The sequence below is a fragment of the Leopardus geoffroyi genome, chromosome B1 (genome assembly GCF_018350155.1).
Source record: "Leopardus geoffroyi isolate Oge1 chromosome B1, O.geoffroyi_Oge1_pat1.0, whole genome shotgun sequence".
NCBI classification, from domain to species: Eukaryota; Metazoa; Chordata; class Mammalia; order Carnivora; family Felidae; genus Leopardus; species Leopardus geoffroyi.
The window spans coordinates 30,381,338-30,408,837 of NC_059327.1; the positions used below are offsets into that span (position 1 = coordinate 30,381,338).

General features: G+C 38.1%; 2 long non-coding RNA genes across 2 annotated transcripts in view; one reads left to right on the plus strand and one right to left on the minus strand.

Moving 5' to 3' along the window:
- The window catches only part of LOC123586883, a 236,387-nt gene that overhangs the window by 114,115 nt on the left and 94,772 nt on the right, over positions 1 to 27,500 (minus strand). Inside the window, exon 4 of the long non-coding RNA XR_006707004.1 lies at positions 7,063 to 7,201. This is a non-coding gene — a long non-coding RNA (uncharacterized LOC123586883). The remainder of the gene's footprint in view (positions 1 to 7,062; positions 7,202 to 27,500) is intronic.
- LOC123586886 lies at positions 853 to 19,333 on the plus strand. The gene is made up of 4 exons (XR_006707006.1): positions 853 to 1,288; positions 2,692 to 2,890; positions 15,425 to 15,559; positions 18,927 to 19,333. It is a non-coding gene; the product is annotated as an uncharacterized LOC123586886 (long non-coding RNA).

The window sequence follows — 27,500 nt, forward strand, 5'->3', positions numbered from 1 at the left end:
CCCTCCAGTAACCTTCTGTTTGTTCTCCATGTTTAAGAGTCTCTTCTGTTTTGTCCCCCCCCCCGTTTTTATATTATTTTTGTTTCCCTTCCCTTATGTTCATCTGTTTTGTCTCTTAAAGTCCTCATATGATATTTGTCTTTCTCTGACTAATTTCACTTAGCATAATACCCTCTAGTTCCATCCACATAGTTGCAAATGGCAAGATTTCATTCTTTTTGATTGCCAAGTAATACTCCATTGTGTGTGTGTGTGTGTGTGTGTGTGTGTGTGTGTGTGTATACACATATACACACCACATCTTCTTTATCCATTCATCCATCAGTGGACATTTGGGCTCTTTCCATACTTTGGCTATTGTTGATAGTGCTGCTATAAACATTGGGGTGCATGTATCCCTTTGAAACAGCACACCTGTATCCCTTGGATAAATGCCTAGTAGTGCAATTGCTGGGTCGTAGGGTAGTTCTATGTTTAGTTTTTGAGGAACCTCCATGCTGTTTTCCAGAGTGACTGCACCAGCTTGCATTCCCACAAATTAAATACTTTGTATGTCCAAGTTACTGTGAAATAGAAAGATGAAAACCCTCACACCTGGTAGGAGAACCTTTGGGCAGTGTTTTTTTCATTGGACTAATTTTTCACGTTTAAATGCTTTCTTTTTTCCAGAAATACCTGGACTTCATTGTTGACTTTTCTTTAGAGTGTTCTCAGGCAGGTTTCTTCCAAAGTCCAAGCCTTTTCTCAAATAGTCACTACAAACTCTTATGCATACCTCAGAACCTTTTTAAGGAACTTGTGCACAGCTCAAGATTTGAAGACTGTTCAGTTTTACTTACTCCGTTTTACTTAGTTGCTATTCAATTTTACTTAGTTACAACTCAAATTTATTTAGTTAGGTCGAGAAAGTTAAATAGCTACTTGTTCTCTCAGTAAAAATAAAACAAAAACAAAAACTCCATAGACTCCCCCCACCCCCATCTTTACTCTCGGGAAGTGATAAAGCAGTGTGAAATTAGAGAACCCATGACAAATGGGATATCGGATCAGGTAGTGCTTAATTACTAAGTACCCAGGATTTTTTTTTTCACTGTTCTATCATATCACCCAAAGAAGGAAGAGAACTTTGAATGCTCTTCCTGTGAATAATTAATGATTGATTTGCTATGCTTGGAATGTGTAATGGAGTGAATTCCAGAGAATGTGCCTATCCTTGGTGGTGGGCAAGAGAAAATGCACAGATCTTTCTCAAGAAAATAGCTCTGATTGGATATTTTGCTAAATGATCGTGAGTACCGTCATAGGTTTAAATCCTGCTCTGAAATTCAACCCAAAGTAGCAACTCTATTTTAATAGGCAAAGATACAGACTAAGAAAATACTACCTTATCAAGTGTGTATTCATAAAAACAACATATCTGCCTCTGCAGGAGTAGTCTTTGGCAATAATTCTCATTCTCTCTCTGATGTTCATTAGATTATATGAACTTGGATGAATCAATAGACTGTAAAATAACTCAAAAAGCTGTTTTCAAGATTAAATAAATTCAAAGATGTCAGACATTTAGCATTGTGTCTGGAATAGCAAAGCTGTTCCTTAATTGATGGTTTTCTTTCTTTTCTCTCTTCTCCATATGTAGCATTTTAAACATATTTTGTACACCACTTGGAATTCTATATAAGCTTTGGGAAATAGACTTTAATATGGACGCTTTAGGAGGGAGCACTGTGAAAGAATTTACCCCAGTTATAAACCCCATTTACATGGTTAACAAAAGCGTATCACGTTGTGTAAAAACCAGGGCCAATGTTCTTTTGTAGGTCTTGAGGCTAGTTAAGTATTCTCTGCACTGAAACACATTGCTCTGTTTCATGTGATCAGCGATCAGAGGTTACAACAAGTATGTAGAGCACTTTAAGAATCTTGAGAAGTCATGGGCACCAAAAGAAATTATTGTCTGTATTACCTTCCTTCAAATAGTGCACTTAGAATGAAAGTACATCTGGATGGATTCCAACAAGGGGGAAAAAAAACCTGTGAAATGAGGATTCTGTAAACTCTTCTAGGAATTTTGTGTGTATACTAAATGGAACTTTGTGCCATATACTTGGCACGAAAAACTGAAGTGTATAATGGAAAAAAGAAAAAGGATTCTTCAGACTTTTTTTTTTCCCCTGGGAAGAAAGGGATGCAATTGTGTACTTTCAAAGTTCTAATCACACTGGTTAAATGATAACATTTTTAAAGGGCTATGTTGGGACCAATGTGGATGTCTCTGGTTTTGGTCAAGACTTATGTACAAGAGCATTTAAAAGAACTGCTTCCTAATATTGTGAAGTATTCCCCAGTCCTTCAAACCGGTCCACAAGCCAAGAATCCATCCATGTGTTGATGACATTGAAAGGAAAGGAATATCCTAGATGTGATGGTTGGGGATGACACTCGGTAGCCTCCATATTTTATTTCTAACCACTTCCTTCATTACTTACTTCCTGCCTCCCACCAAGAAGAGTAAAAAGGCCTGAAATTTGCATCCCAGCCCCCCTTTGGGCAAGCGCATGGGCCTGTGACCCAATTCTGGCCAGTGATTTTGAAGAAGTACTCTGGGGGTAGAAATCACCAGGAAAGATTTTTCCTCTGGTTAAAAAGATATGTACAACACAAAACTGCTCTTTCTTTTTGACTCTGAAGGTAATTATGTGAAGACATAATGGAAATATGTAATGTAATGTGAAGACATAATTACAAATGGAGATGCACCAGCCACTTTATAATCAGAGAAACAAACCTGAAAGGGAAGGCCAACACACCCAGGATGACATCCCAGCAGAAGAATGACGGGAACACTGGGTCCTTGATCACCTCATTTTCGTTCTGGACCTCTTGTTAAGTAAATCCATAAATATCTTTATCACCTGTACTATTTAATTGAGGTATGCTTTACTTGTGGCCTAAAGCACAATTGATATAATAGTTCTTGCCAGAGGATGAAAAAGTATTCCAATCAAGGCTGATAAAGCTTTAAAAAAGAATAAAAGACTCTCTGTGTGATATAACTAAAAATCTACTGAAACAGATACCCCTCCCATTTTACATTCTTCATCCAAAATTCCCACTAATAAAGACTTGATGATATACATTCATTACACAAATTTTGACTTCCTTTTATGCGTAGCACTTGTCCGATAAATATAAATAATAAAACGTATTCATCATTTATCTGAAATTCAAATTTAATCAAATGCCCTGTGTTTGTATTTGTAAATCTGGCAACATGTGCCATGCCCTATGGCAGGCTCTCCATAATTCAAAGAACGCATCTCCTTCAGAGCCTTTAGCTGATTCTCATGTGTGATCTGGGTAGAAGTCCACTGCCTTAGAAACTCTCTCTTTCAACTCCACATTCTACACACCAAGAATCTGAAGCCTGAAGAGATCCTGGGATTTCCCCAAAGGCACAAAGCTGCGCACAGGCAAAGGTGGAAATGGGACCCACATTTCAGGATTTTTGCTAGTACCCCTTTTTTTTCAGTTGCCTTTTCACTCCTGCTCCTAAAGTCTCTTGGTTTTAAAATGAACTGGGGAACTAACAAACTAACGCTGTTTGACTCAGTAGAGGGAAGGAAGCTTATCATATAAAAGGTTTAATTTCCTTTGATGAGGAAGAGGAATGCATCTTAGTCACTTTCTTACACAGAAGAGCATTTTGGATAAGAAAACAAAGAATTGTGGAGAAAGAAAATCCTGTTCAAATCCATAGAAATACTTTCTTAAAAAGAAAATTTGCCAAATATTCTTTCATATAGGTGATATACATGTTTGCATATATATAGATATATCTCATATGTATATATACATGTCATGCATACATTTATATGTCAGATATATATACAGCTTATTACATGGAGCTCATATAGGTGATATGTAATTCAAAGTTACACCATGGCTTGCTGTATTTTGCAGCTATCACTGCAGAAATCTTCCCTCTGCTTCTTCACAGGTATCCTTGCTAATATTTTGATCAAAACTGCTAAGTCCCTAGCTTCTGTAAACAATGAGCTTTACTTGGAATTTATTTAAAGATTATCATGGTGACTTGCCCACGGAAAAGCCATTATTTTTTTTTTTCCAACGGGCAACACAGAATTTAAAGCTCTTTGGATAAACTGCTGTGTATCACATTTCCAATTCCTAGATCTTCAGAACAGAAGGCTCAAAGTTTTGTCTAGAAACTTTTCCTTTTTAGCTAATCCAATTCTTTCATTTTGCAGTTAGTCCAAATGATGCGATTCTGTCACTAGAGAAGACAGAGGCCAAATTAAGTCAATTCTCTGTAGAAGATCTTAATCTAACATACATTGCTTATCAATCTGCCTTTCTCGTGTTTCTTGGAAGTCAAATCCGATTATCCCAAATGCAAATAATAAGGCAAATTTCACTTTATTAAAAAATCATCCCAAACACATTCTTACAGTATCAGACTTTATTTAAAAAAAAATACATGAAATTTCAGAATAGGATAGGTTCAGATGATTTTTGGAATTCCTTATAAGGGAATGTGACCCCAAATCTCAGTTCTTTAGGTCAAAGCATCCTCAACCACTACATCCAATTACGATGCACTGAGACTTTGAGGTCTATCAAGTTAACCATCCAAGTGGTTCCATCTGTTTTCATGGAACGTCCAGATAGGAGAGAAGCACAGAGTACCATATGACAAATAACAACTTTCTATTTCAAGTGACTCTACCACAGCCAGGGAGTCATGAAAACCAAAAGAAGCTCCTATTGGAAATAAATAAATAATTTTTTTTAAAAGATTGAGCACATCGGCTTCAACCTTTCCAATTATTTATTCAGCATTTTAAGTGATTCTTCTCTGCTCCACTTCCAAGCTACCTACATTTTGGTCTCTTTCTAAAATTCAAACCTATTCTCCAAAGATAAAACTTGTCACCTCTGAGAAGAGTCAACATTTATTTTATTGCATACATTCTGTTATGCTTGTCGATTTTTCTATGAATCACATTACCTTTTAGTCTCACCTGTGAGAATATTATTCCATAAGAATTTCTGTAATTGAAATGTTAAAATTACACCCTCGAGACTTCTACCTGCAGGATGGTGGATCCTGTCTCACCTGTCTGGACATGTTGTACTGAGCTGAGGTCACACTTACGCAAATGACATTCCAAACATTCTTCTCCCACTAAATTAAAAGGGGCAGTTCAAGCTTCTCTCTCTCCCATTGGTTAGGAATTCTGACACAGGGACTTAGAAAGCTCGGCAGTCCTAAAATGGAGCTATTGTTAGCCACATGACCTGTGTGAGGGCATGAATCCTTCTCTCCTACCTCCTGCCCCACTGCCCCTTAGTCAGCACTAATCACGATTCAACACTTGAAAACTAGGCAACTGACTGAAAATGTTCTACTTGAACTTTGATTGATTTCAGAAGGGTGGCATGTCTTAAAATGTTGACCATTTACTGATTAACTGAGAAGACAGAATTCCCCCAAACTGTAGCTAGTCTGAAGCTAAAATCTTAACACAGAAAAACTGAATAAGGAAACATACTCTCGTAAGATCCCTGCCATCTATAAACTTTTCTATTAGATCTTGGCTGTAGATAAATGCGATTACTGTACATTATGTCTTTGAGGAATTTCTTCTTCCCCAAGACTCCTTGCCATTGGAAATTGGTTCCTTCCTTATCAGACATGTCCCTATATCAAAATCATAAAATAATTGCTGATGAAAGGTCTATTGTTTCATAGTTGTAAAGCCATCCCTTTCATACCTATTAGGCAATCTTCTCAAGCATGTGATAATAACAATAAAGTATGACTGAGGACAAGACATGAGCTGTGCTTACAGCGAATGGTATAAGTGTGTCTAATGGAGATAGTATTTCCATCCATGATTCCAAATGGCACCCATATACCACTCTCTTTTACTCTGAACAGTATGAGCTGCCAGCTTGGAGGAATTCTTTCTTTCTCAAGAGAGTAGAAAAATAAAAGTGTTTTGTTCTTTAATACACTATAGGAGTGAATAAAGGTATACTGGAGGAGGTGGGGATGTGTGGAGAGGATAAATCAAAGTATAGAGAAAACAGTAGAATAAAACAGAAAAGCCAGTGTTTGTTTAGAATGCGTAAATGCTACTCTCAGAGGCCCGAGGTAAAAGTCCTAGCTGCACATTCAGTTACTTTCTGTCACAAGAATTAATAAGAATGAACATAAGAATTAATAATCATCATAATATTTGTTATAATTACTATCTAAATTCCATCGATCTAAGTGTTCTATTGTCAAAAGCAAGCCCAAATTGATGACAGAATAAGTATCCTTCTCTGAGTTAAACCTAAAATTATTTTGGCATTGTCAAACTACTCAGCTTCCTTTCAAATCCATGTTTAATCCAAAAAAAAAAAAAAAAAAAGTAAAAGAAAAAAAAAATCCATGTTTAATCCTGTCATTGATATACTTATCTAAGCTCTTTTGGAATCCACTTATCTCACAAAGAGTTCAGGTAATTCAATTGAGAACACAAATATGTTTAGCTTTTTTGATAAAAATTTCTCACTGATATTTTGTTGTTCTCAGAGCGTATGTATACTGTCCATTTGCCATAGCTGAATTATTTTCCTTACAGGGATGATTACTTTCAAATGAGAGCTAAACATTGTCTCTAGATAGCTTTATGTTGCTGCTACATTTAGTTTATATTCAAACAAAAGGAACAAATAACTTTCCTAAAGATAGTGCTATTATCACTAACTTCCATTTACTAATATCTTTCCTTAACTAATTAGTATTTAACTGGTGAATAAATACCTAGTTAAAACAATTACAATAGGCTCATAATGCCATCTAGTGGACAATCTTCAAAATATCGTCCCATGGGCCATTTTCTTTCTATCCTTCAAAATGTGACCATTATTCTTGAAGAAGTAATCCAAACTACTAGCTAAGAATTATTGGTTAGTATCGCTGAACCCTCAGACAGAGCCATGATAGCATTTCCAACACTGGTGAAGTCTTAGGGAAAATTAACTTACCATCTTGTGTGCCTCCGCTCCTTATCTGTTCAATGGATGGAGCCAATGCCACTGGGGAAAAGGAGAGTTACCCCAGTAGTAATTCAATGTACTGAGTTCATCCTCAGTAACAGTATCTTAGGTAGCTCCTGCTTCCCATCTGGAAGATAAAAGCATAATCTCTGTTGGCTTGAATATAAATTATATATATAACTTTTTTATATAAAAATTTTACAATTTCATCTAATCTTAACAGCTACTTTGTGAATATGGGGGAATGTACTCATATTACACTTGAAGGAATTAAAGTTATTGAAAAGTGGGGTGCTTGGGTGACTCAGTCAGTTAAGGTTCTGATTCTTGATTTGGCTCAGGTCATGATCTCATGGTTTGTGGTTTCAAGCCCCGCCATCAGGCTCTGTGCTGGCAGTGCAGAGCCTGCTTGGGACTCTTTCTCTCTCTCCCTCTCTCTCTGCCCCTCCCCTGCTCATGATCTCTCTCTCTCTCTCTCTAAAAATAGATAAATAAACATTAAAAAAAGTTGTAAATAAAGTTAATGAAAAGTAAGTGACTTGACCAGAGTCAAATACCTACAGAAAGCTCAAATTCAATCACAGATTTTCAAAATCTCAATGACTCTTTCAATAAGCCAGCAGTATATTAGAAGAGTGGCTTTTTATGACAAAGGAGACCTTTTCTCAGAAATGAAGGTTACATACATGCTTATCTATTAACGTGATTGATTCACAACTTTAGCAGATACAAAAGGAAAAATATGTGGTTATCTCAACAGATGCTTAAAAAGCATTTGATCAAATCCAACTCACATTCGCAATGATAACAGAAGTCTTAAAAGGTAGGAAGAGAATGCTTCCATAGCTTGATAAAGATTACATATAAGAGGGGCGCCTGGGTGGCGCAGTCGGTTGAGTGTCCGACTTCAGCCAGGTCACGATCTCGCGGTCCGTGAGTTCGAGCCCCGCGTCGGGCTCTGGGCTGGTGGCTCAGAGCCTGGAGCCTGTTTCCGATTCTGTGTCTCCCTCTCTCTCTGCCCCTCCCCCGTTCATGCTCTGTCTCTCTCTGTCCCAAAAATAAATAAACGTTGAAAAAAAAAAAAAAGATTACATATAAGAATCCTACCATTATCATCATATTTAATGGTGAAACATCATAATTCTTTCCAATTACATTCAGTAATAAGGCTAGTGTTTCTGCTATTATTGCTTTAATTCATCAATGTACTTGAAGCCTGAAGCTATGCCATAAGACAAGATAAAGATATAATATATTGGTTGTTTGCCATGAAAACCCAAAAGAATTTTAAAAAATCAGAATTTAGAAAATAGTTATGAAACAATGCCAAATGCAAGATAAACATAAAGGAATAACCTTCCTATACAATTAGAAAATGTAATAGGAAAAAAAAAACAATGACATGCATAACAGGAAAATAAAAACACACAGAAAGCAAATAAAACAAAGTGAACAAACTGAAAATACTTAAGAGTAAACCAAATGAGAAATGTGCAAGGCTTATATAAATAGGAGTTGATTTTATTGAACGCTTTTTTAGCATCTATTGATATGATTATATATATATTTTTTAATTTTGGATTTGCTTATGCAAAAGTAGGGAAGTTTTATGACTATATACAATTTTGAAATGGAATACCATATAAATTTTACAAGAAAGAGACTGAGAAAAGTATTTGCAACTATTTAGTTCAAATATAATTTCCTCAAAGAAGCCACCTTTTATATCCCCATTTTCATGATATTTCTTCATTATTCCCTATTAATTATTATTCTCATTATTCAGAATCTTACTTTGGAATAATACATTAACTACTGTGATTATTCTGTTAATTTTTCAGTCAATCTCTCCTCCTTTAGGAAAATATGAGTTCCATGAAAACATGAATCCTGTTTTTCTCACCAAGCACATATTTTAGAAATAACGGGCTCAGTAAGTGTTCGTTAAGTGAATAAATGAAAATAAATCTATGTAGAACAATTACAATTAAGAAGAAAAAATAAAGAACTCCACAAGCATATGAAAAGACTATGAACATGTAATTCCTAGAAGAAGGATATCAACCAATAAACCCATGAAAAATTTTTGTCTCAATATAAGAGAAATAACATTTTTAGATCTCTTCATTTCTTTCCTGGCATCTCATGATCCCAGAAAAGGGAGTGGTCAGGCAAATGACAATGTTGTAGAAAGGAAGTGAATTACCATGTAAAGAAAACAGTCAGATAAGAAGAGAGATGGAATGGAATGCCCATTTTTGCCATTCCCATGTGGTAAGGCAGGAGTAGACTGGACAGGAGGAAGCAAGCCCCAGAAAAGTATGTTATACTGAAATCCTACTGAAATCCCAGAATTCATAATGCTAGTTTAGCTGAAAAGTAGAACTAAAGCAGAAGAGCTTTTGTGTCCCATACACAACTTGGAAATCTATATATGGTGGTAATAAGGGCAGGTCAAGTGTAATGAGGAATATTTTCTCACAAGGCAATATTGCTTGATCATATCAGAGTTCAAATAGTTACAGAGATAGAGACAGAGACAGAGACAGAGAAACAGAGCACCAGAGTTACAACACTGAATTGCCCTCTGATCCCATGAGACTAGGAAATCTTACAGATGTGCTGACATAGTTGTAAAAGGTTGTTGATAAGGCATGTTGGAGATCTTGATGGTATGGGTTGGAGTTGTTGTGGCCAGAAGGGAGTTCTGGGTTGCAAGGCAACAACCCAGGGCAGGGATCTCTTGGGGGATCTCAGAAAACCTCGGGAATATTGATTAAGTTCCAGGCAGAGCTGTGGTGGGGCTGAATTATCTGTGAAGAAGTACAGACCATGACAAAATCGAGAAAACAGACTACATGCATTCATGAGTTGCCAAATTCATCCTCAGTCCATGAGTCAGAGTAGTCAGTCCTAAGCAGAGATCAATGAGAATTTAGAAGATAATGCAAGGGTCCAAAGACCTTTCTCTCCACTACTGTGAGGTTGGGTAAGCCTATCTCTGTAGCTTTTATTTACGGAAAACTATCTTTTGTCAGAGAAGGGGAAAGAGGAAAAATAGCCCTGCTAGAGACTTAACATTTTAATTTCCCAGATAACTGTTACCTAAAATTAGAATGTCTTCAACCAGAAAATACATTAATTTGCAAATTTGAGTTAGGTTTCTCATAAGGAACATAAAATATGTTATAGAAAATAAAGGAGTATAAGGAGAAGTTACATTATTATATTATATTTCACCCAGCAGATTGGCAAAGATGAAAAAGATTGTTATTATTTGTTGTTGGTTAAAATGCAAAGAAACAGGTAATCTAAAATACTCAGTTGGAAGTAATGTACATTGCAAAGTGTTTCTGAGGGCAGTTTTACACTATTGACCCCAATTTAAATAATATACCCCACATCCAGCAATTCCATTTCTGGATATCAAATTCAATTATTAGAAAATCTACATCAGAAAATCTACATTAGATAATCTACAAATTAAGATTAGAAAATCTTAAATTGAATTAGATAATAAGAATAACTTATTGGCACAATCAAGGACAAGTCCACAGATAGTTCAGGCTTCAGGCAGGGTACAATCAAGACTCTAAAATTGTTTCTTTCCAAGTACCAGCTTTCTATTTGTTCTGGTGTTCCTAATCTTCAAAAAATGGCTACAAGCAGAAACCAGGATTACCAGCTTCTTCATTTACATCCAGGGGAGAGAAAGTGTTTCTCCATTCAAAAAGTTACAAAAAAAAATTTTTTTTAAGTTTATTTTGAGAGAGACAAATGGGGGAGGGTCAGAAGGGGAGATAGAGAATCCCAAGAAGGCTCAACGATGCCAGCATGGAGCCTGATGCAGGGTTCGAACTCATGAAACTATGAGATCATGATCTGAGCCGAAACCAAGAGTCAGATGCTTAACTGACTGACCCATTCAGGTGCCCCAAAAAGGAATAAAATTCTTGACCCTACTCCACTTGGACCATTTTAGGCTACATAGGTGTCTCAGTAGCAATCACTTAGCATAAGAAAAGGAGGATCCTGATAGGCTAAGCCAAATTAAAACTGACCCAAAGGGTTAGAAGTAGAGTCAACCCTACCAATAATACATGGCTGCTATAAAAAGTACATTTGAATATGTACCTACATGTGAATAGTGGGATGCTATTTTGAGATATTAAGCTATTTCCCCCCCTTGTTTCTGTACCCCACTGACCTTCTCCCTGCCTAGGCTGCTAGGGCATCTCATCTTCACTGCCACAAGGGAGGAATGATGTGACAGAGCACAGGCTAAAAGAGTGAAATCTTCTTGGCTTTTGAGTTCAGAAGATTTGGTGGAACATGATTAGTTAGAGAAATATTCCTCCTGAAGTGGGAAAATAGAAGTATCAGAGAAACGAGGTAACCAGGTTACATATTCGTTGAGACAAGAACCTTTCGCCACATCAGAGCTGAAGGAGAGAGGAGAACAGAAATGATAGACACTCTAGCAATAACTGAGGAATTCAAGAGCAGAGTAATCCTGGCCTACTTTCTACAGACCTTCCCAAGTAGTTCTTAAGGCCAGTCCACTGAGCTCCCCCTGATTCAACAGGGTGCTGGAAATGCTTGGGTGGTAAAGGGCCTTAAGGAACTCCACCTGAGTTCCTGCTGCATCCCAAAGGATGCTCAGGAATTGTGGAATGATTTTAAATCTGCTTTTGAGGAATGCAGGAGTACCTAAGACAGACCCAGATCTGGAGAGGCCTAGCTGTCAGTAACAGTAATCCTTATAACTAAGGATTAGATGGAGCATAGATATCTTTGGATGGAGGTCCTTATAGGCCCCCATAATGTAGTACCTGGGATCCTCTGTGGAACCTACCTACATACAACTCAAGAAAAGGTGTCAAGAAAATGTGGAATTAAAAAATGAATGTTTCTGCCATCCTAAAAACCACGACCCATTAAGTTCAGTTATAGAAAAAAAATGTATGGGGCACTTGGGTGGCTCAGTCGGTTGAGCATCCAACTTCGGCTCAGATCATGATCTCACAGTTCTTGAGTTCGAGCCCCACAACGGGCTCTGTGCTGACAGCTCAGAGCCTGGAGCCCATTTCAGATTCTATGTCCCCCTCTTTCTCTGCCCCGCCCCTGCTTGTGCTCTGTCTCTCTCTTTCAAAAATGAATAAACATCAAAAAAATTAAAAAAAAAATGGACACTTCATGGAGTAAGACTCACACCTGCTACTTATGCATGTGAATGAACATGCAAATGATCGGATAAAGTTCTGGACAGATAAATGAACAAAGGTTAACAGAGGCAGGGATGTCTCATATAATTGTACCATTCACATAGATATTTTAATTCTGTATTATTCTATATTAATGAGAAATAGTATAATATAGATGTTAAGAGTTCCAGCTCTGGGGACAGTTTGGGCAAGTTCCTTAACTTCTTTGTACCCTGGTTTCCTAAGCAAAATGCAAATAATAATATTATCTATCTCATGGAATTATTATAAGTATTAAATACATGTAAAGCTCTTTTTTAAATACTTAACATATAACAAGTACTCAACAATGTTTTTATTATTTTGCATTTTGATGAAAATGTATTTGTATGTTACTTATATCAATTTTTAAATGATCTTATAATAAAACCAAAAAGAAAATTAACAACCCAAAGTAGAATATTGAAGATACCAATGCAAAGTAATACACAAATGGTATCAAATATATAGCTGGCCCTTACGTTAAGAGGACAAGAATGTGTCAATGAGGATACTTAGATTTGCTGTGATTAGAGAGAATTTCAGAAGGATATAGAATTTGGATTGAGTCTTGAAGATTAGGTAGGATTTGGATTCGGGTGAAACATGTTTTATTGTTAAAAGAATGTGGCTGGTGAAGAAAGAGGTCCAAATGTCAAAGTTGTGTTTGGGAGATGGATGTCAATTTTTTGTAGTGAATGTTTTTAGATACTAGCTTGAGTTTACTGTTGGAAGAGTAGATTCTGCTAGATCACTCACTGAAAGTATATATCCAGAAGATTAGATAGATGATAGATACATACATACATACATACATACATACATAGATACATAGATACACAGATATTCTGGAGGTGATGCGTGAGCCGCTGATGGTCTTTGAGCAGGGTTTACCAAGAATAATCAGCAGTTGGGGCACCTGGGTGGCTCAGTCACTTAAGCATCTGACTTTAGCTCAGGTCATGATCTTGCAGTTCATGAGTTCAAGCCCCACGCTGGGTTCTGTGCTGACAGCTCAGAGCCTGGAACCTGCTTCAGATTCTGTGTCTCCCTCTCTCTCTGCCCCTCCCCCACTTACACTCTGTCTCTCTCTCTCTCTCAAGAATAAATAAACACTAAAAAAAAATTTTTTTTAAAAGAATGATCAGCAGTGAAGCAGCAATGGCTCAGAAGTGAGCAGACATGGGTCTAGAAGGAACTTTATCAAGTTTGAAGATGAATCACATGGTTTTCTATTAACATAAGAATAAAAACAAAGACAGAAGTCCATTTTCTTCAGAAAAAAACAACAAAAAAATTAAATCTCTATGGACTCTCCATGCCCAGGATCTCTGTGCCAATGTCTGTTTGTGGGTGGGCTCTTCTTGTAAGGGCTCCTGATGGCTTCCGTCTTTGTCTGTGTTCTCTCTCTCCCTCAAGACAGGGACTGTGTCTACTGTTGACAGGTCACCATTTCACTTAACGTCCTGCCCAAACTGGACACACAATAACTCTGAAGGCCTTACTGACTTAAAACCCAGTGAAATAATGTGGGGGTTTGAAATGTAATTTTACCTTAGTAGATCTTTTACCCTGGGTCTCATGCCTTTTGATTTTATCCAGGTTCCCAGGACCTTGTTTTCATTTGCTATCAGAGGTGATAACCTCACTGTTAGTTCTTCTGTATTTACTGAAGTATAACTGAAAAGTATAACTGAAAGTATATAACTGAAAAGCTGAACAATAACCTATAGGAAGAAGGGATGCAACAAATCTCACAGATGGCTGGGCTCACAAATTGAAATTGTATTCAGAAAGGGAATATTTGAGTATAATTGTCTGTTCCTTGGGAAGAACAGTGAGGACTCATATAAACTCACTTTGCATGGTTATTTTTGGAAAACATAAACCAAGCCAAGTGGATACTATGCAATTGCTTTAGTATTTAATATTGTATTTAATATGATTTAAAAAAATTTTTTTAGTGTCTTATTTATTCTTGAGAGAGACAGAGAGACAGAGCACAGGGGAGGGGCAGAGAGAGGGAGACACAGAATCTGAAGCAGGTTTCAGGCTCTGAGCTGTCAGCACAGAGCCCGACAGGCGGGACTCAAACTCATGAGCCCGTGAGACCATGAACTGAGCTGAAGCCAGACGCTTAACCGACTGAGCCACCCAGGCGCCCCTATTTAATATGATTTTAGTACATTAATAATGCTTGTTTATTAAAAAGTTTTGAAAAGACAACCAAGAAAAAGAAACCATAATATTAGTAACCATAATACAACCATTATTAACATATTGTTATATATCCTTTCAGAATTTTTATGCATAATTTTGCAAAAAGAAAAGTATACATAACTTATACATATACTATTTATATTCTCCTCTTTACACTACTTTTGCCACTTCAAATAGGTGAAGACCTTTCAAATATTATTATTCTCTGAAGTTGTAGTGTATGGGCACCTGGGTGGCTCAGTTGGTTGAGCATCCAACTTCGGCTCAGGTCATGATCTCACGGTTCATGAGTTCAAGCCCCGCGACGGGCTCTGTGCTGACAGCTCAGAGCCTGGAACCTGCTTTGGATTCTGTGTCTCCCTCTCTCTCTGGCCCCCCTCCCCTGTTTGCACCCTGTCTCTGTCTCTGTCTCTCTCTAAAAAATAAAATAAACATTAGAAAAAAAACTTAAAAAAAATAAATAATAACTGCAGTATAATTTATTATCCCTCTAAATAAATCTTTCTGGCAAATACACAATTATTCCTAATTTTTCATTTGTATGAAAAATATACATTGAACATTTTTTTGTGTGAAGGTGTTCACACTTGTTAAAATATATGCCTGAGGTAGATACTTCAAAATCAGAATTACTGAATCCATGACATACATATTTTATAGCTTATACCTAGAAAGGTTATACCAGTTAGCAGTGCCAACAACACTATGTGAGAGTCATTTTGTTGATGTCGGGGCTGCTCTATGCAGAATTTATGGATATTTCTACACGCTGCCTTCACAATGTCTAGTCAACTGGGACTCTGGAATAAGCCAGTGATTTTTACTCTTGTATATGAAACGCAACCACCTATGAATTTCCTCTCTTCTTCCTTCCATCCTAAATACAGACAACTTCAACAAACTCCCAGGCTACTTAGGATCCCTAACTGAAGTTTTGAGCCGTGGCGGAAGATGGCTTCCAAAGATGGCCGCCAGCAATTCCTCCCCTCATTCTGCGCATGTGCCACACCTACCATACAAAGGTAGAATCTACTTCCCCTGCTCTTGTGTCTGGGGTAACTTTGTGACTTGCTTTGACCAGTAGAATGTGGTAGAAGTAGCACTGTGAGTTCTAAGTCTCAGCTTTAGAGGCCTGGCAGTTCGTACCCGCCCTCTTGGAACTGGGAGTCACCATTCAGAGAGACTTGGCTAACCTGAAGGAGAAAGGGGAGATTGCAGCCTTCTAGACATCTCAGTGTTCCCTACCAAGATGTGTGTGCAAAGATTTCTTGGATATTCCAGTGCCAACTAAGCTCTCATCTGAAATCAGCCTCATGGGTGATCCCAGCAGACACCATATAGATCAGAAAAACAATCTAACTGAGTATAACCAAGCATGGAATTGTGGGAAATGAGAAAATATTGTTATTTCAAATCATTAAGTCTTGGGATGGTTGTTACATGGTAATAGGTAATTGAAACACCGGTTATCAGTAGTTTTAAAAGCTATAGATTTGACTTGCATGCATAGCTGTGGAAAAGATTACTACGCTCCTACTTTAATGTCTATTGCTAATTATTTTCTTAGTAATAGACTCCTGCTTTTTAGCGGGTTATATGGCTATCCAGAATAAAAAGTATATTCCCCAGTCTTCCTTGTGTCCAGTGTGACAATGTGACTAAGTTCTAGCCAAGAAACATAAGCAGAATTATCATGTGGGACTTCTAAAGAAGTTTCTTAAGTATCTTTAAAGGGAGGGGTACATTCTTCTCTCTTCCCTGCTTCAATATTTTTTTTTTTCCTGCTTGCTGGAATACTAAAATAATGACTGAGGCTCAAGCACCATGTGAGACCCTAAGGCACATAAAAATGCTGTAAAGCAAAAAATAAAAAATAATTTGGCCCTTGATGATACTGGAGCAGCCATGAAAGGCCTGGACTGACTGCATTCTGACTTTTATTGGAGAGCGAAACAAACTTCTACTTTTTTTCAATCTACTGGGTCTTGTCGTGTTTTTGTTGTTGTTGTTGCTGCTGCTGTTTAATCCATTCAGTCATTCTTTGTCTTTTGGTGGGCATTTAATCTATTTACATTTAGAGTAATTACTGATAGGGAAGGATATACAATTGCCATTTTGTTTTCTCTTAGTCCTGTTCTTTTTTTTTCTGCTATTCCTTCTCCTAGTATCTTCTGTGTTTTGTTAAATTTTTGTATTGATTTGCTTTGATTCTCTTCTCTTTTTTTCTTTTATGTAGCTTCTATAGAGGGTGTGTATGTGTGTGTGTGGGGGGGGGGGTGTATATGGTTACCCTGGGGTTTATTTTAAGCTAATTATCGCTTAAATTCAATCACAAATACTATACATTTTAACACTCCCCCCCCCCACACACACACACTTCGTTATCATTGTCATAATTTATATTTTCTGATTCTCACTAAGGGAACTGTCCTTGAGCTATTGCTGAATTGCGTTTGTGGGAGGGTCTGGGGCTGCCTACTTAGCCATCTTGTTGAGGTTACTTCAAGCCAGTTCTCATCTTTATTCAAATATTTATCATTTATTTTCTCTTAACCCTATTGTAATATGACTATAGTTTCCTTGGAGTGTTCTGATATTTAATATAGCACAATAGGATTTTTTTTAGGCAGCACTTTAGCCATTAAATTTGCTGCAAATGCACCTAAATGTATACACTTAAAAGAACTGGAAGTCAAGAAAAGTCCTAAAGGAGGGGCGCCTGGGTGGATCAGTCAGTTAAGCATCCCACTTCCCCTCAGGTCATGATCTCGCAGTTCATGAGTTAGAGCCCTGCGTCGGGCTCTGTGCTGACAGCTCAGAGCCTGGAGTCCGCTTCAGATTCTGTGTCTCCCTCTCTCTCCACCCTTCCCCTACTTGTGTGCGCTCGCACTCTGTCTCTCTCTTTCTCTCTCCTCGCTCAAGAATAAATAAACATTAAAAAAAATAATAAGAAAAGTACTAAAGGGAGTCTATCTGTCCATAATATAAATTAAGGAGTCTTGACAACTGACCAAGGCTTGAAAAAGTCCTCCTTGGGTTCTTCAGGATCTTAGCCCATGGTGTTCTGATTCATATTTAATGATCAGCTCTCAAGCTTGGGGAAACAATTCCTGAGGGTGTTTGCTAATTCCTATTGCATAAATAGTCCCACCTAGGTTGACTCAAACTACTAACATGTTGTCACTGAACAGGAGTTGGGAAGATCTGTGAAGGTTTGTCCACGACTTGTTCTCAAGGAATCCGCTCAGTACACTTCAATCCCACTACCCTCTTTTGTTTTTCCTTTTACTCTCTGATTCAGCCAGTTAGAAATGTATTTCTTTGTGCAAATGTTTTGCTCTTAATATTAAGTTATTACTTACGCCTTTATGTGTATTTATACACGCGTTTATCTTTCTGTTTATTGAAAACAATGGACAAAACCTTTTAAAGAACACATGATGTTTTGCAAAGCCAAACTTATATATTAGTGTGCATCTAACCTATGTTTCTCTCAATGTTTATTTAGACAGGTATGGGCATGTTAGATAGGAAGTGATAAAAGGTTTTGACGGGATATTTGGGTATAAAAGGATACATTCCTTAGAAAATATTTATCAATACCCATCAGCATATACTAATCCATTGGCTCAAAGGAGAACAAGAGGAGGAATTCATCTACATTCATTTTAGGTGAAATTAGCATAAACAGAAAGGTAAGGCACTGAGAAAATGTTTCTACTGTCCTCTGGTCTCCATGTATATAATTAATAGATACTTGAGAATGATCTGTGCCTTTATTTCTCCTTCTTCTCCTCCTCACAGTGCTGCTGTAAAACTCAGCAGGTATTTAAAAAAAAACACACAACAACTCAGCAGGTATAGCTAAGTGGATAAACATTATTTTATATTAAAATTAATTTATAATTTTAAATACAAGAGGAAAGGCAAAATAAAAAGTGAAATGCTAGAGATTATCCCATTTTATGTAAAATATGAGACTGCAATTAATTTTTGTGTTTGCCACTAGCCACATCAAATTATACACTAGGTTGGTGGTTAAGGGACGAGGGCTAATATATTCCCATTTGTCTCCTGTTAGAGGTACTTCCATGGAAAATTTTTAAAAGCACTGCTGTGGTAAAACATTGCCCTCCTGCAACTGCTCCGTTCTGCTTTTAAGGACTACTCCACTGCAGATGCCCAGAGGGACGGTGGGTCTCTCTTAGTGTTTGCTTTCTTTGAAGTTTCTCTTAGTCCCTTTGTTCTGTTTGATTTTCTGTAGCTGAATCCTTTGGTGATTTCTGGGGGATTTCCCCTGGAGTCATTTTGTAGAAATAAAAGTGTCCTGTAGAAGATTTGTTCTTCTTTTGCCTGTTTTAATATCTCCTAGCATCTTTCCTGTTTTAGGACAAGAAAGCATCAATTCAAAGAGGTCAACTGATGTGTTCAAGGTTACAGACCCAAATCAGTAGCTCAGTGTGACAAGAGAGCAAGACCCTGGATATCCAGAGAAAGAGTTTGCCGTCATCTTATCACTGAACTTGGGGTGGAGTCCCGGTCTCAGGTGGGGAAATGAGTGACTATGATGAGACCGTGTATTTTAACATGTTTGGGCCTCTGTCTCCTCATGTGTAAAATGGGAAGGATGTGGACTACACATTGCTTTTCAACCTGCAGTGGTATTTCAGTGACCTCAGAGACAAGGGAAGAAGGGGTTCTAGGCTCTTTACTCCCAATTCAACCACAGTTGGGAAAATGTCTGTATTACTTTTAACTGTGATGTGCATTGAGGTCATGAAAATATGAAAAGAATAATTGCATATATATACATGCATACATATGTATGTGTATATGTATGTGTATACCTGTGTGCATGCACATATATATATCATATATATATATATATATACATATACGTACATATATAAATACACACACACACACACACACACACACACACACACATGCAGTCAAATGCTCTACCCCCTGAGCTATACCCCCATCACACACATATATACTGTACTGTACCATTACATTTCTTAAATTTGATACATTTATCAATAAAATTATGAAACTTGCTTGCATTTGCTTTTAGGAGGACTTTAAATCCCCCCAATAATAGTTACTTTGATGACCATGGTAGTATAATTCAATACTAGATGTGAAAGACAACAAAATGCTGGCATGTCAGTTATATCGGAAAAATGTCATTATTAATCTATATGTGTGCATCATCACTAAAACCTGAAAAAGCAGTGATACGGAATTTTTAATAAATGGCCCAAGGAAAGTCCTCACCAGAATTTTTCCCTTCATTTAAGTCAAAGTGTCCCAATCACGGCAATCAGTGAGTTCTAGACTCCTCCATTCCTTTTAAGCCCTTTTCAGACCTCGTGGCTGGAAGTACTTCATGCAACTGAAGAGAATCTAGTCCACGTTAGAGTTCAGCTCTTAGTGAGAAGGAGCAAGGTCTATAGAGCTCCTCAAAAGCTTCTCCAAGAGCTAGGCAACACAAGGAACATTTTAAAAAAATTTATTACATAGATTGTTTTCTTTTCTTTCTCTTTGCAAATGTTTTTCTGGATTAAAAAAAAACAAACAAAAAAAACAGTCACTTGTTTCTCTACTGGATTGTATTCAGTTTTAAATTTTTTTTTTTTCAACGTTTATTTATTTTTGGGACAGAGAGAGACAGAGCATGAACGGGGGAGGGGCAGAGAGAGAGGGAGACACAGAATCGGAAACAGGCTCCAGGCTCTGAGCCATCAGCCCAGAGCCTGACGCGGGGCTCGAACTCACAGACCGCGAGATCGTGACCTGGCTGAAGTCGGACGCTTAACCGACTGCGCCACCCAGGCGCCCCTGTATTCAGTTTTAATCCTTGAGACCAACTGTCCCCATATACCAAAAAAAAAAAAAAAAAAAAAAGGTAAATCTTAACAAAAGCTTATATTGCTTTCTGCACTTAAGTTAGTTTATGACAAATTAAAGTGAATGTTTCTTTCTCTACTTGGAATTTTTCATCTACTACGTAGATCATTTGTAGATCTGTGTCTGGAATCTTCTTCCCCTTCACTAATGACATTTTATATGCCAGACAATTCACATTACTGTAAACAACAGGGATGAATCTCTACTCCATCCATCTCTTAATTATTGTGTTTTTCCTATTTAAATTATTCCTGTTATGTACGATACGTGTCAAAAGAAATTTTTTAGGTCTGGGGAAAAAATTAATGGTTAATATTATTGCAAGTATGATCTGCAAATTTTCTCCATTAGTTTCAAGAAAAGAGGTCATCAAAACACTATTTGCAAAGATTCAAAAGACAAGTACTGCACAGTGTGCTCATATTACTAAAAACATCATCACTCGTACAAAATATACCATAGGACAATGGCTAGGACATTATGGTGTGATTTCATCAATAATTAATACTACAGTACTCTTGCCGAGATACAAAGTTAATTTGGAGAAGCCGGGAATCACAGATCTCATATCTAGAAATGAGCTTCTAGCCACTGAAACAACGGCTTGTTATTACAACTAATTTTATAGTTGAGGACGCTGAAGCCCGCACAGGCAACTTTGGAGGTCATACAGAAATTTACTGGTAGATCTGGGGCGATGATCCAGGGATATGTTTTTGCTTAAAAGTATTCAATCGGAAGAAAGGACATAATTACATTACTTCCCAGCATTGTTGTGAGGATCATTGGAAGTTAAGTTGACCCTTGAACAGCATGAGGGTTTGGGGCATTGACCCCTGTGCAGTTGAAAATCCGCATGTAGGGGCACTTGGGTGCCTTAGTCGGTTAAGCTTCTGACTCTTGGTTTTGGCTCAGGTCATGATCTCACAGGTTGTGAGTTCAAGCCTCACACTGGACTCCATAATGACGGCAGAGCCTGCTTGAGATTCTCTCTCTTTCCCTCTCTCTCTGTCCCAACCCTTCTGTCTCTCACTCTCTCTCAAAAATATATAAATAAACTTAAAAAAAAAAGAATATCCACATACAACTTTTGAACTCTCCCCCAAATTTAAGTACTAATAGCCTACTGTCGACTGGAAGCCTCATCATTAACATAAACAATTAACACCTATTTCTATGTTACATGTATTATATACTGCATTCTTACAATTTAAAGTAAGCTACCCAAAAGAAAATGTTATTAAGAAAATCATAAGAGAAAATACATTTACAACACTGAGCCGTATTTATATATGAAAAAAAAAAATCTGCGTGTAAGTGCACCTGCGCAGATCAATTCTGTGTTGTTCAAGGGTCGATGTAATTGTGCGAAAGCACTCTACAAATATAGTGACTGCAGGGTAACTAGCAGAATACTAATATATGTTCTGGTATCTAAAACAAAGCTGCTGCTAATGAGCTCTGCAAGAAACCAGAATGTCGTGGTGCCCCTATTAGGGAGCACTTACTTTACTTCTTACCAAGATTAAAAATGACTGATACGGATATCCCCTTGGTTCCTCGGATTGCCTTAAAAACAGGAAATTGGTTCTTGCAAATCAATACTTACTCTAGCTCTAACTATAACTTTAACAGCTGTTTCATCTATCTTAAATAGAGCTAGCTATACCACTGAAATCTGAGCATACTCCATGTGACTGACAGTTTTTTCCTAAAGCTATAACTGAGCATGTTGGATAAAGGTTAATTGCTAACTGCGGAGTGCTAATGATACCATATTGATGAAATTACGGGATCACTGATAGAGAAACGGCTCCTAAAGCAGTGGAAGCTAGAGGGAAACTCTAAATAATAGTTATTGATTTGTTTCTCTGAAAGCAACTAAGTAGCACAAACTACTCAGAAGAATAAAAATTATCCACAGAGTTTTCATTCTTTTATAATGCATTTCTTTGCTTCCAATTTTCGACCTGCCAATAGCCAATTACAATTTTAATAATTATGTGGCTCTAAATAAATACTTTATACCTTGGAGAAAGAAATACTACAAATTACTTTATTCTCTTTTATTGAGTTTCATCTCTTCTGTTGAGTGTGTTGTAAAGCATAACAATCAGGCAGTAGCTCTTAAACCTATGGCTTTCGGACAAATGAAGCACCAAAGGAGTGGTGGATTGAAAGTATTTAAAAATAGTTAAGTTCAGAAAATGCCTCATGACCCTTTATTCCCAACCTAGGCTCCGTTCTCGCCTGAATACGGCCCTAGAATTTATTTCCATGGTTTGTCCCAAATTTCAGTAGATCAGCTGCCTCCCCAGAGAGTGCTCCCCTCCCACATCATTTTCACTGTTGTTAGCATATGTTGACAGAGTTCTCAAAACGGTTAATAAGGTCCCTTCAGCTCATAGAGTTGTCAGTGTCAGAGCCGGAAGTGGACTTCTCCATCCATTCAGGATATACAGGGCTGCAGTATGGGAAATTCCTGCTTTCCATCTGTCCATCTCCTTCTCCAGGGATCCCAGACTTCTCAGAGCAAGACAGTCATTTTCCTATGAAACTTGCTTCATCCAACAGCGAGATCCCTACCAAGTCCTCTATGTGCTTTTATTTTTTGATAATTTTTTAAATGTTTATTTATTTTTGAGAGAGACAGAGCATGCACGCTCGCGCGCACGCACACACACACACACACACACACACACACACGTGGGGGAGGGGCAGAGAAAGAGGGAGACAGAGGACTCCAAGCAGGCTCCACACCGACAGCACAAAGCCCAACGTGGGGCTCGAACCCAGGAACTGTGAGATAATGACCTTAGCCGAAGTCGGACGCCTAACTGACTGAGCCACCCGAGCACCTCTCTGTGTGCTTTTAGTATATATTTTAATCTACCCAATAATTTCAGTGGTATAAATTTAGATGACATATTATCTAAGATTGCTCATTTACACCTAGAAATATGCTAAAGGATGATGGAGAAAAGAGCAATGATTTTTTAGGATCAAAAAAAGAAGAAATAGTTGCGATTTAAGAGAATCAAAGCGTTCTTCACAAAGGAGGTGAGGTTTAAACTTCGGACATATGTATCCAAAGGATCCAAATCTTTTCTATCGTCTAACTTACTCCCGAGCTCCAGAATTGAAAGATTAAAAAAAAAAAAAAAAAAAAAAAGTTTGTAGGGAAAAAAAAAAGGGTGCCTGGGTGGCTCAGCTGGTTGAACGTCAAGCCCTGAGTTGGGCTCTGTGCTGACAGCTCAGAGCCTGGAGCCTGCTTCGGATTCTGTGTTTCCCTCTCTCTCTGCCCTTCCCCTACTCACGTTCTGTCTCTCTCTTTCTCAAAAATAAATAAACATTAAAAAATTTTTTTTAAAAACCCACCAAAATGATCTGAACATTCCAAACAAACAAACCAAAAAAGTCTATGCCAAATTAATTAAAAGGTCACTGTAAAAAGGAGCCAAATTTCATCACTTTATTTTTGATCTGAGACTTCAGTGGTCTAGAAGAACAGAGATGTGGTCTGTGGCAATGACTGGAGCAGAAAGAGTAGAAAACAAAAGTCAGAGTTCTCAAGGTGAAGGCATTTTATAATGTAGAGCTTCACCCTAATGAAATTAGACAACAGGTAACTAAGTCTACACACGCACAGTCACATACAAACACTTTAGCGAACTAACGGTTTCTAAGGGTCTCCCCTGTTCTACTCAGTCATTGTGGCACCAGTGAGCAGAACACAATCACTGCAGGCATGGAAACACAGAATTCCTGCACTAGGTGGGGCTTTATGTTTAATCTAGTTTAACGCCATTCTTGTATGTGACAAAGGACACGAAGGCCCAGTGACTTTACCCACTCAGTGCTCCTTCACCTTGTTCTCCATCACCTTCTGTCCTCTTGTAGTTCAGGACAGGAAACTCAAACCATGTCTTCCCTTTCTCCTGCAAGACGTCATCTAAGCAAGGTGAGCAGGAGATCATTTTTGTACCATGGGTCAATTTTATTCACTTTCATATTGCCACTTTTATAGCCGATGCTTCACCGAAAAACACGCGTCTCGCAAAATGATCTCTGCCTGTAGACTGAGAAACCTGGCTGGTGAGTTTCCATAGAAACCATTTCTGAAAATGAAAAATATGACTTAAAGTATGGCTGTCAGACTGCATGTATCCTCATACTTCTCACAGGGCTGCCGGGCCCTCCAGGCACTACTGTAAATGCCCTTTTCCTGGGGTCTCAGGTGCCAGTTATCATCATCCTCAGCTTGATCCTCCTTCTACCACATCCCAGGTCCTTCACAAGGAAATTACAAGGGGTGTGATCAGAAGAGATTTGAGACTCCTTTTCCCGCCCAGCAATGCAGAAGCCCCATGTGAGTGCCACCATTAGCTTTATCTTATTTTGCTGAATTTAGAGGCTGGACTTTCACTGACTTTTATATTCTTCTCCACTTAAAGAAACCTCTCACTAACTAAGACTTTATTGGTTCCAAAGGCTGCGTCCTGGCCCGGCTGAGCATACCTGGCTACTTTGGGTCACCACCGTGCTTCCCCTAAGTCATTTCTTAGAGAATGGCCTCTGGGAACAGCTGAGGTACTTATTAGAAGAGCAAATATCAGGTCTACCAAATCAAACTTTGCATTTTTTCCACGTTCCTTGGTGATTCTAATGCGGCCCAAACTTTGAGACCCTCTGCTCCAAAGATAGCAAGTGCAGAAGTGGGCCAAGCTTTGTGGGTAAAGCCTCACTTCTGAATCTGTGGTCAGCGTCACCTGGGAGCTCCTTAGAAATGCAGAATCTTCCGTCCCCACCCAAAACCTACTAAATTAGAATCTGCATTTTAACAGGACCCCCGGGCAATTCTCTGCATGATAAAAATTGAGAAGCACTGCTGTAAGAAATTTTTGCCTGAAAAGTTAGGTAATGAAGATCAAATTCATTTCTCTTGCTTGAATCACTTGGATAATTGCCACTATCTTCCTTGCCTTTATAAGAGAGAGCTTTAGGCAAAAGCTATCTTTGATTAGAGGATTTCAAGAGATGCCAGGTTCCCTAGGGCTGCCCAAGGAGCTTCTGTTTTAAGGCAAATTCTTGAGTAAGCTGACAAAGAAGACGGCCTCCGGCCATTGCAGATAGCAGCTGCAGGAAAGAGAGTTTGCCTGCAGAAAGGCCAAGCACTAACTCCTTACTGAAAATCCTTGACTGGTTGAAGGTTGACGAGGTAAAACTCTATTCTGTGTTTATTTTCCTGTTTAATTCATTGAAAATCTTGGGTAGATTCTGAGTATTAATCCCAATTAAGAGTCATGAATGGATCTAAGGTAGATCTAGATCCTGTTGTGCAACACAGCATGCCCAGGCTTGGGTGTTCTCCTGTTAAGAAGCAATTTCACATTCTTCCGTGAAATCAGTCAGTAACCACCTTGGCCAACTTCATTTCCTTTGACCCTTCCTATTTTCTATCGTATGGTGGAGATAACTGGACTTTGGATCATATATCCTGTCTTATTTATTGGTTTCATTGAGAGGACCTGAGCAAATAATTTAATTTCTGTAGGTCTTTTGTTTTTTGTCATGAGGGTGATAATAACTAACTATCAGGGACTGATGATTGATTCATTGATTGATGGATTGATTTTAATGAGAAAGGGAAAATCTTTTTGAAGTCACATTTTAAAGCTCCAAGGTGTTTCATAAATGTGATTTTTTTTTTAATGCCCAATTGATGAGCTTCGAGTCATAGCTCACAGATTTCTATTTTTCAAATATTCCTGGACTTTCTGCTTTTCCCCTTCCTGTGATCCACTAATATCAAATGTGGACCTTAGGCTAGCTAGCACCTGTGGTGCCCCTCCAGACCCCACTCCTGCCGTCCTTTATCTCGCATCTTCCGAGCGGACTTCTGAAACACAACACCACTTGTGCCAATGCAGTCACCGACAGGGCGTTTTGCACATGAGATCCTTTGGGATGCTAAATCAGATATCGCCCTGAAGTCTAGACACATTCCAGGGAGCCTGCACTTTCATTATTTATGCATGGGTCTGCCAGTTAGTCACCCAAGCTTCTGAAGATAAAAGCTTGCTTTTCCATCCCCTTTAGGTGGCACAGATGAACAAACAGGCAGGATCTCATTTTGATTTTCATGAAAACAAACAAACAAACAAACAAACAAACAAAAAAACAATATGAGATCTACAGGGTAGGGATGTTTGAACCATTATGTAAACCTAGAAACAACTTGCCCCCAAATCACCAGCTAATAAATAATAGATGTGGATTAAACCCAAATCAAGCTCTGACCATGATCCCTGAATATCTTACAGCCTGAATGAAAGCCAGGTGAGTTGTCAAGCAGAAAGTGGAGTAGAAAGAGGGACCCCTACCCCTCAGTATCAACTCTTTCCAAATGTTCTCTCTCTTTCTCCCTCCCTCCTTCTCTGCCTTCCCCCTCCCCCACTCCTTCTCCCAGTCTCCCCTCACCTTGCTCCCAGAATGCTATTTTTGTATTTTCAGTTTTGTACTTAACACACTTTGTAATCTCTTCTGATGGTACTTTTCTGGTATCTTAGCTCCTGGAGGGAAGGTAACATAGCCTCTTTATAACTCGTAGCTCCAGAACCTTACAATATCTGGCACTTAGTTTCATGCAATACATGTTTGCGGAACGAATTTCAAGAGTTCATGTGTAGGCACTGAAAATAGAACAAAGACACTATACGTGATGTTCTTCATTGTACTCTCGTACAGGAATCCACTGTAAAGGTGGACCTGCTGCATTAACATCAGATACCACCCCAAGTCCTTAGAAAGGGCATCCTTTCATCTAGACAAATCACGGAAGCTAAGACTGCAGATGAACCCAGGCTACCTGGATTTGAACCCTGGCTCCACTAGCTAAGTGTCCCTGAACAACTTACCTTGCCTCTCTGTGCCTGAGTTTCCTTAGGTATAAAATGAGAAGAAATGATATTACTTCTTGGGATGAGGAGGATTAAATGATCTCATATTTATAGAGCAATTAAGCATACTAATACGTATTTATTAATATCA